The following is an 11,175-nucleotide window of genomic DNA, read 5'->3' on the forward strand; positions in this document are numbered from 1 at the left end:
GCAGAAATACATATCCACATGGTGGTAATGGGAGCATATATTGGCATAAACTCTTTGAAGGTCAATTTGACAAAAGGTCAAAATCTATTAAAATACCCTTTAGCTCAGAAATTCCACTCCAAAGACTTTTTTTCTACAGACATACCAACACATGCACTCAGTGATTTATGGCTGAGGATATTCATTGCAGTAATGCTTGGAAAAGAAATAAAAAAGTAAAATGCTCCAAACTGGAAACAATCTACATGTTCATTAATAGGTGATTGTGGTTTTAGATTAAGATACATTTATATAATAAAATACCCTGAATCATTAAAAAGAATGTGCTAGAATAATATAAAAGGAACGGTACGTACCAATATGAAAATTTCCACAATATATATTATTAAGATAAAAGAAATGGGAGACAGAGAACAGTGTTTATGGAGCCCTTTCATCTGTGTGAGTGGATCAGATGGGAAGATAGGGCTGTGAGCGTAAGTGTCTGCATTCCAATCTATTTGCATGTGTAATAATTTCTATTTCTTTTTGTCTGTTTTCTATCAATTGTGTGAAATTCCTATCTTGAAATCTACAGATTTTACTTGATTAATTTGTTTGGGGATCATTACATACTTGTAGACTATTTTGTTTTCTGTAGAGCATCTTTTGTCTTTATTCTTATTCCATATTTTTTATAGTCTCACATCTTAATCCAGCTCTCAAACATACTACACATCCAGTGGAGAATCCCTTTATCCCTTCTAAATCCAGAAAATTGTATATAATTTGTGATTTTTTTTTTCATTTAAATGAGAGACCTCTGTATTTGGAATTATTGAGTCCAAGAACTGGATGTCCTGGCAGAGAAAAATATAAAGATGTGCTTGGGTCTTTCTCCAGGGCCAAAAGACCAATACTTCCTTTGAGAAAGAGAACTTTAATCTATGTGTTCTGATCCAACCCTTGTGTATGATGTTCCATGAGCAAAATCCCCACAGTTGAACTGGCTCTGTCTATTGAGTCTGGCCCATTTTTCTGATAAGAACATTCCAGGAGACAAAGAAAATATGGTTGGCCATCAGGTGAGAACAGGTCATTGCGGTCCCAGAAAAATACTCACCAGAACTCAGAACAAATTAAGCATCCTGAAAAAAAGCACATCGTATTCGATTTGTTCTTCCTCTGCTTCAGCTCAGCCATGCAGGTTTAAGTAACAGTTTCCCAGTTGACACCATTTACGTGGGATCCCCCAGAACACTTATTTCAGAAGATAGGGATTTCCCCAGAGGCAGGCAGTCCTGATGGGAAGACAAAGAAGCTGGGCAGGGCACTGGTGTTCGACACCCTTCAGAGAACTAGCAGACAGAGACTCAAACCCTGGGACCACAGAGACATTTTCTGAATTAGTGCTAGAAGTCATGACTGCAAATTACATGTTAACACTTTCCTTCTAGATTGTGCTTTTATGAATGGCTATCAAATATTACAGTAGTCACCTTGTATCACCAAAAAGCCTTGTGAAAGATGCTATTAGCCCACACAGCAGACAGTTGTCTAATCACAAATATAACATCTCAGCTCAGCCAAGATTTTGGAAATCACAGTAGCAGCAAGCAAACCAGCAGCACGTCCTGGGAACCATGCATAGGAGACAGCCACATCGTGGTGGCTCATTATGCCTTTTCTGGTAGAAAAGGGGGTCCTGCCACAGGTCACATATTGGATAATAAAAAAATAATAGCAGCAACAAGCACTTATGTTGTGCTTCCCATGGGACACACTCTGTTCTAAGTGCTTTTATGTGATGCCCATTTAATCTGACAACAGCTCTATAATTCCTGTCCCCATTATTGCCACGTCAAGCCAGAGAGATGGAGCCACATGGCAAAGGCACAGAGCTGGTCAGTGTGAGAAGGTAGGTGGCATTGGAACTCCAGCAGGGTGGCTCCAGGGCTGTCACCCTAACCACTCTGCTATACTACCTTTCTAAAACTTCACTCGGGGCTCCATCAAGACTCCCCTCTCTACTCATTTCAGAGCAAGTACAATGAGCACTGATTGAGATTTTACCTATTGCCTCAATCGCTTTGTAGAAAGTAGAAAGATCACAGGCAGGTGTTAGAATTAGACCTTTGTTTGGAATTTTCTCAGCCACTTGCTCACAGTGGGACCTTGAGCTGGGAATCTATTATCTTTGACTAAAGTTTCCTCATCCGGAAGGTGAGAACAAGAACCCTCACCATACAGGGTGTCAGAATTAAATAAGATGTTTATAATGGTGCTCAATACATACTGGTTCTCTTCTATGTCTTAACGCTTCTTTTTTCATAATCCCCTGTCTATTCCTTAAAAAAAAAAAAAAAGGTTTAATTAATTAATTAATTTATTTATTTATTTAGCGAGAGAGAGCACGTGAGCAAGGGGAGGGGCAGAGGGAGAAAGAGAATCTCCAGCTGACTCCCTATTGAGCTTGGAGCCCAACTCTGGGGGCTTGATTCCCAGGACCCTGAGATCATGACCTGAGCCAAAACCAAGAGTCAGACACTTAACCAAATGAGCCATCCAGGTACCTCCTCATAACCCCCTGTCTACTCATATTCACCTCAGAATAGAGATGATAATGGATCTCCCTAGTTTTCAACAGCACCAGACATTCCTTGGCTTGTACCTGAAGCATTTCAGTCTCTGTCTCCATGGTCACATGACATTGTCTCCTGTATGGTTTTGTCTTCACATGGTGTTTCTCTTTTCTTATAATGGGGCTCCTAGGTGGCTCAGTGGGTTAAGTGTTTGCCTTCTGCTCAGGTCATGACCCCCGTGTCTTGGGATTGAGCCCCGTATTGGGCTCCCTGCTTAGCTAGGGAATCTGCTTCTCCCTCTCCTTCTGCCCCTCCCCACCTCTCTCAAATAAATAATTAAAATCTTAAAAAAAAAAAGAAAAAAACACCAGTCATGTTGGATTAAGGCCCATCCTAATGACCTCATCTAAATTTGTTTACATATGCAAAGAACGTATTTTCAAATAAGGTAACGATAAGTGCCAGAGGTCAAGAATTCAACATATTTTTTGGACAACACAATTCAACCCATAAAAGGGATGTAAATGTGACAAATACAGAGTATCATAGCATTGTTCCAGGGTAAATAGAGAGAACTGAGGCACACACTTGGAACTTTCGGTAGATTTGCTTCTCTGAATCAGGAAACATGAATCAGCAACCAACACACTCCATGGGGAAGGTAACAGTGGATTGGGAGGCCAGAAGTATTGAGGAAAACCCTTTCTCATAAGAATAGAGGGAGTAAACTTGCTCCCCTAATGTCTACTATATACTATTCCCACTCTACCTCATTTAATCCCTCCAACACCGCTCAGAGGTTATAAATAAGGGAAGTAAATTCACACTCATGAATGATTAAGCAACTTGCTCAAGATGAGACCACTGGTAAATTTCAAGTCTGGAATGTGACCTTAGCTCTGTCTGGCTCCAGAGCTGGAGAGCTGGTGAGAGTCACTAAAAGGAAAATCCATCACAGCTGTTCAATGCTGTCTACACATAAGGTATTAAGATTATTATAATATAATTGTGGGCCTATCATTATTGCCACATGGAAATGGCAACCACTAGATAAGCTCACCAAGGGGATCCAAGGTCACTCACTCAACTGATCTGATTTCTCTAACCATCCTCCATCTTCCTCCTCTATCCTCAGATCCCATCTTATCTCTGGGTCCAGATGGGTCAGTCCTTGAGGTGTTTGTGCAGCTATAGCCCACTGAGACTTCCATAAACTGGCCACAGGGAGGAGTGCTAAGATGTTGTGCAGAGTCTGAATCTAGCACACCTGAGTTGACAACCCTGCTGTCCTTAATCAGCTCTGTGACCTTAGGCAAGTGACCTAATATCATTGAGTTTCTATTTCCCCATTTGTAAAATAAGTATAATTATGCCTAGTCATAGGGTTATTGTGAAGATTAAATGTGGCAATACATGAAAAACACCTGATATAGCACCTGATACCTTGTGCGTAGTCAACTAATTATATCTGATATGATAACTTTCTTACCTCCATAAGCCAATGGGCTCTCCTCTATTTTAGCTCATTGCGCTAAACTCCTGTAATCTGAGCAAATGGAGGGGTGGAATGAAAGAGCACTGGAACCATAAAACACAAACACAATAGGATTTTGCCCAAGGGCAGTCATACTTCAAACCAGGTGGTGCAGGGTACAAGAACACACAGTCTTTAGTTTCCTAGGGCGGCTATAACAAAGTGCTACAGACTGGGCAAGTTAAAACAACAGAAATGTATTGTTTTACAGTTATGGAGGCTAGAAGCCTAAAATCAAGGTGTTGGCAGGCCATGTTCCCTCTGAAACCCCTAGGAGACAATGCATTCTTGCTTCTTCCAGTTTCTAGTAGCCTCAGGAGCAGTTCCCCAGCTGGTAAATGCATCACTCCAGTGTCTGCCTCCATCTTCACATAACCTTCTCCTGGTGTCCCTGTCTTCACATGGCTGTCTTCTTCATAAGGACACCACTCATATTGAATTAGAGGCCCACCCTACTCCATTTTAACTAATCACATCTACGATGACCCCATTTCCAAATAAGATAACATTCTAAGGTCCTTGGAGTTAGGAGTTCAACATATATTTTGTAGGGGACACAATTCAGCCCATAACAGACGATGCAGACCAAACTCCAAGATGATGGCTTTCCATCCTCCCCTCCAGGGCCCAGGCTGCAGTCTGTCTGATTAGACCGTTGAACCCTCAGATTCAAGAGAATCCTTGCATGCATCTCTTTCCGACTCAGCAATTCAAACAACACTGATCATTTGAAACCAGCCACGGTGGGAGTATTCACACTGTTTCTCTCTGAGAAACAAACGTTTCTCAGAGAACCTGTTGTTCAACGTTTACCAGCCCACAGCTGCTTAGGGGAATCCTTCAGTTCCTGTGGCATAGAAAAAAGCCAGAACCCATGGATTTCAGATTAGAGTGGACAGAACTGAGGAGGATTTTTGTTTTGGGACTGAGAAAGTCAGTGCACTTCCAGGAAATGTGTAATAGAGGTCAGAATGTTTTCTGTACTACCCCGTAAGCCAATGGTAAAGACTGAAGGAGACAATGGGTAGAAATACAATATATTCTTTGCAAACATAGGATTACCATGTTGCATTTTTCTTGCAGGGACTTGTTTTATTCACCTTGAAAAATACAAAAAAGCCTCAGACATGGCACATGGTGGGTCCCTAATATTTGTTAAAATAAAATCCTAATCAGAAAAAGTGGGTTTTCTGCACCTTGTCCCAGTTTAGCTTCAGTAAAAGCATAAGAAGGTCTAAGATTCTGGCTAACTGCTAAGCCAGAATGACTTCTAGAAAGACCTTATCAACAATTCGCCTTGTCAACAATGCATACAGCAGTGGCCAGTGCTTTCTCATCTGTCTCCAACTGGAACCTGGAATGGAGTATCCATCCCCTTCATCCACCCACATCCCAAGCAAGTTTGTGCACAGCCCTTGTTCTAAGGCCCTACTAGGACTGTGGCACTCTGGCATTAATATCACAAGGGTCTCCCAGCCTCCTATCTGCTCCGCTTATTCAACCATCTTTCTACCCTGTGCCTGAGGTGCTCTTTCTCAACACACATCTCACCACTTCATCTTCTTACTTAAGACCTGAAAATGATTTCTGCCACCCTTAGATGCAACCCAAACTCCCTGGTGTGTCATTCAAGGCACTGGGGCTATTATTTGGTTTGGTTTTGGGCAGGATTCTTTCATCTTCATCTTCTGTAAACAGACCCAGTCCCCACCACAGACACAGAGAGGCAAGCACCCAAGTCGAGCCATTCAGATTTCCCGTCTCCTGGTCACTGTGATTGGTGATCCAGGAAGATCACATGACTCAAGCAAAGCCAATCAGTGTTCCCTGGGACTTACTCTTTTTCAACAGAAGGGTTCCTTTTACTAAAATCATTAGGTTAGAGGTGCCTGGGTGGCTCAGTCATTAAGCGGTTGCCTTAGGCTCAGGTCATGATCCCAGGGTCCTAGGACCGAGACTGGCACCAAGCCCCCAGCTCATCTGGAAGCCTGCTTCTCCCTCTCCCACTCCCCTGCTTATGTTCCCTCTCTCACTGTGTCTCTCTCTGTCAAATAATTTTTTAAAAAAACTTTTAAAAAATGAAAAATAAAGTCATTAGGTTGGAAAGAAATAAACCTAAATTTATATATGACCATGTTCCTTATCACATGAGGAAATTCCATCTTGGCAATATGATGTCTTTAACCTTGGGGCCAGTTTCCCTGGGGCCATACCCTGTTCTGCCCACACCCAAGCTTTGTCACACAAGCACACCCCATCTCACTTCTCTCGTTGGGTTTCTGTGATGAAAAAGAATCCTGACTAGCAGGACAGCCCCTGGCACTCTGTTCTCAGCTTGTCTCTCCAGCCTCACCCATTTCCTTACCCCGTGATCTATGTTGTCATATCATTCCTGGTCTCAGACCATGCCATGCTCTCCACACCTCCATCCCTTTGCATAATCTGATGTCTCTTCCTGGAATTCTCTTGTCCATGTTTGAACATCCACTTTTTTTCTATTGATTTTTTTTTTCTTTGTGTGCTTTTTGCCAGTGTAGATAAACTTCAAAAAATCAAAGTATAAATTTACTGTTGTGTCCCTGCCACCTAGCCAGGGCTGGGAACATAGTATATGCACAATAAATAATTTGATGAAGAAATGAATGCATTTATCTTCAAGATGAGAGGGAATGTTGGTCATGATATAAGATCACAGACTTTAAGGTCATAACCTTGCTAGACTTTGAACTTGCTGAGGACAGTCCCTGAATATTACCATTTCTAATACCTCAGCCCAGCAGATAGTGCCGGTACATGGTGGGTGTCTAATAAAACTGTGCAGACTGACTTAGCCTATAAATGCACTGATTCTGGGCAGGCCCTGGGCCTCGCCCCAGGGATCACAGACTGATCTGGCTCAGCCATCTGAGAGCTCACAGTCTAGCAGGGAGACACAGACCCTAAATCAACTGACTGTGGTATCATTCAATAAAGTCTTTGCAAGCATTACAGAATGCCAAGGGGCAAACAGAGAATTCCACGGGGCTTCTGGGAAATTGGTTTACTCATTGGTCAAAAGAATGTACCAGTGTGTCCCAAATGTAGATCATAGACCTCTAGTAAAATTCAGATGAGTTTGGTGGTACACAAGACATTAAAATTGTATTGAATAGTGTAATGAGAAAGTAACTCTCTTTGCAATCCTTCTGTTTCATTCAGAAGAGATCCATAATCTGCAGTTTGCTAATCTTCATTTTTTAATAAAGAAGAGGACAGGCCAATGGCTCAGAGTTTTTTTTGGCTGACATGGTTTCCATGTATAATTGTATAACTTTATTTCATTTTATCTTATTTTATGTACTTTCTACAACTTTCATGGAAACACTACTTTCTAATTGGAAATTTTATTTATAAATATATATATTTAAGTTTTAAAAAGTAAGTTGATTTAAAAACACATTATGTAAAAATAGTATAAATGGTATGTAAATGTAAGGAAATAACTTTTTCACTAAACGATTCAATATGAATTAATTACTCATATGGATGACATACAAGTATAGCAGCAATCATGAAAGAGAAATTAAAATGTATAAAGTTTGGGAAACATTGGAGTAAATGACCTACAAGGTCTTCTACTTTTTAAATACCTTATTACCTATTACACACATATCTTATGAAAAACATTGCTTGGGAGAGTCTTTAAGGGTAGCTGATTCAGCAAGGATGACTTGCTTACCTGTTTCATCTTTCTGTGGCTTAGAATAAGGATATGATGCATTGCGCTAAGGCAGCCATTTTGGACCATATGGTGGTCTTGATGATGAATGCCCAGGTCTTGGAGCAGAAAGGAGCATGGGACACTGATGAATACAGAATCACTAAAGTCGTCCTAGGCTAGCTCCTACTAGATTTCTTTTATATGAAACTAAAATAAACTTCTTTGTTGTGTATCTGACTGTGATTTTGGAATTTCTGTTAGATGTGGCAGGACCTAATCTTAAGTGATGAAGAATTTAGTTCTTGCAAGAGAGGTACTACAAGAAATAGAATCTAAAATACCACATTGGATAAGGCATAGGGGCAAACATTAATAATATTTCATTTCTCTTTCTGCCGCTTCATTATTGGTATATAGAAATGCAACAGATTTCTGTACACTTATCTTGTACCCTGCAACTTTCCTGAATTCATTTATCAAAAGATATTGCAGGTAAGAAATCTGGTGCCCCATGCTATGTGGTGACAAAACATTTGGCCAACTTATTGCCTACTGGTAGTTGGAACACAGACCACACACTCACTGAGGTTGTAACATTTAAAATAGAAAAAATAAAAAATAAATAAAATAGAAGGAAAAAAAAAGATTTCCAGAATGTTAGTGTACTAATTCTCTATTGCTACATAACAGTTACCCCCAAAACTTAGCAGCTTAAAAGAGCAACTATTTATTATCACATAGCACAGTTGAGCTGGGGCCCTTCTGATCAAGGATTCTTTCAGGGTTGCAGTCAATGTATCATCTGGGGCTTCAATCTCATTGGAAGCCTCAGTTGAGATCCACTACATTTCCCAGTCTACCTTGCACCTGGTAACACAAAGTGACTAAGTTCTTTTCAATGAGATGTAAGCTTAAACAGTGTGTGGAGTCTCTGGGAAAACCCCTTAAGGAGAGCTGACTCACCTTGAAGGCACATCCCTTTTCCCCAACACCTTGTCTTTCTCCTGATGCCTGAGATAGGGATCTGATGGCTAGAGCTCCATGGAACATGAGGTGACCTGGAGGACAGAAACTAGTACTTGAATAATGAAGTACTTGACAATGAAGAAGTCTAGGTCTCTGATGACCACCGAGAAACTTCTACTTTATCTAAGTGGCTGGTATTTTAGGTGTTTACTGTTATATGCTGCCAAACTGATGCAAGCATGCCCACTCCTATGAACAGATAACTCTTAGAACAGTGCCTGGCACACAACAAGTGCTTAACAGCTACAAAGAGTTGTTACTACTCTAATCCATACATTGATGGACCCATTTGGCCATCCCAACAACCCTAGGGCACATGGACTTTATACCATCTTCACTTTACATATGTGAATTCTGAAGCACATTAACCTCAGTCAACCAAAAATAACAGAGTAGAGATTCAATCCAGGCATTGAGGCAGCAGAATCCATGCTCTTAAGCATTGCCATCCAATGCCTCCTAATCAAGTCGAGTTGTCACCATTTTCACAACAGACATGCCCATAGATTCCTACACTTTCTTATGAACATAGTAATGTTCATTTGTAGTCTGGGCTCTTTCAACCTGCTGATTGGACTGTAAAGTGTTAATGAGATATGAATTGTAGGAATGTGGTTCCTGCTACTGTGGACAACACCTTTCTGTACACATTCTGTTTTCCATTCCTGGTAAAACGGGGACTCATCTTTCCTTTTGATCAATCCAGAGCTGGCTGCAGGGAGCTGACTTCTCTTCTCCCCACCCTGACCCTGACCCTTGGCTATTCACAAACCAGAGACAGGAAAGGACAGGGTGTGGGTGTTATACTGCTACTAATCTAATTAGGTGTCGGGGTGGAGGCCATGTTAGGGTTGTTGTAAGAGAAGGGGGAAAGCACAGTCCAAACAGATAATCGTCATTATTGCTATGACTCTGATTATGTGTGGGATGGTTCTAAGCACTTCACACATACCACTAATCACTTAACCTTCTCAACCAAGTGTACCATTTATCCCCATTTTACAATTGAAGAAATTAAAGCAGAGGTAAGTTAAGTAGCTTGCCCAAGGTCACACATCCAGGATGTCAATCAAGGCATTCAGTCTCTAGGGACCATGTGCTTCATTACCAGTTCCTCTGAACCAAAGTTTTCAAGTCAGCAAGGAGGGAGGAAGTGAATCAATTAATGAATGACCAAATTAATGAATAAGTAAATTACTGAATAGATAAATTTACTGACGAATGAACTGAATACATGAATAAATAGATACCACCACTTTTGTGAGAACTATGTTGGATTTGATAGGTCTCCTTAGTCTTTATCTTGAGAATGCATTTTCCAAGAAATCTTTGAGTCTTAATCTTATCAAAATAAGGGAAGGCAGGCTGTTATTGGTATGTCTGTAGGTACAGTAGGGGAGGGTAATCCAGGGTAGGAAAGAGAGGTGAAGCCATCAGTACAGCTTCATCTTTTTCCTCCAGGCCCAGCCTGGTGTCTCCCATTTCTCAGAAGCCAAATCACTTGTCGGTTACCTCCCAAACAGATTATATTTTCCTCCTCCCAAATGCCATTATAATGAGATTCATTTGAGTTTCGTAAAACAACACAGGGTGGAAGTGTTCCAACATCATTCATACTTCATCATTCATTTATTTATTCATTAATTCATTTGTTCAGTATTTATTAAGTCCAACTACATGCCAGGCTTTGTGCTGGCCCCAGCTCTGGTCTGAGAGGAGAAGGGAGTCATTGTCCTAACTTTGATTCCCCCAGAACCCAGCTCTGAGACCAGGATAGGGATGCAAGAGATTTATTTGAAGGTAACCCCAGAACAACTTGTAGAGGAGTAGGGGAGTGACACTGACCAGAGAAGGAAGGTAATATAGGCTGTGTTATCATGCCAGTAAATGCTGCAGGCTCAGCCCTGCATGAGAACTTGGGGACATGTTGCAGAACTTTCAAGTGATCCTCCCCAGGGGTGATAAAGTTGGGCTACTTATCACCTTACTACCATCCATCTTCAGTTAGGGTACTCCCTAACCTCAACTTCTAACCTAACCCTCTTGCACTTCTGGTTTTCCCAGCCTGTGGATACAGAAAAAACACTCAAGCAGAAAGTTACAGGTGCCCATAATAGTATGCTATGGGCATGCACTAGAATAATGGGTGCCAAAAGGATATAGATGGGGCATTATACCATCTGCTACAAATGGGCATGTAGATGATTGATCAAAGCAGGAACTGGAATAAAGGCATGACCTAGGGACTATGAGAGCAGACAGGAGGGAACAATAACTTTTCCATTGGACTTCCTTGACCACCCTCCATCACACACACACACACACACACACACACACACACACACACACACACA

Source organism: Callorhinus ursinus, unplaced genomic scaffold, assembly GCF_003265705.2.
Source record: "Callorhinus ursinus isolate GAN/ISIS: 27379988/994484 unplaced genomic scaffold, GSC_fseal_2.0 scaffold4, whole genome shotgun sequence".
NCBI classification, from domain to species: Eukaryota; Metazoa; Chordata; class Mammalia; order Carnivora; family Otariidae; genus Callorhinus; species Callorhinus ursinus.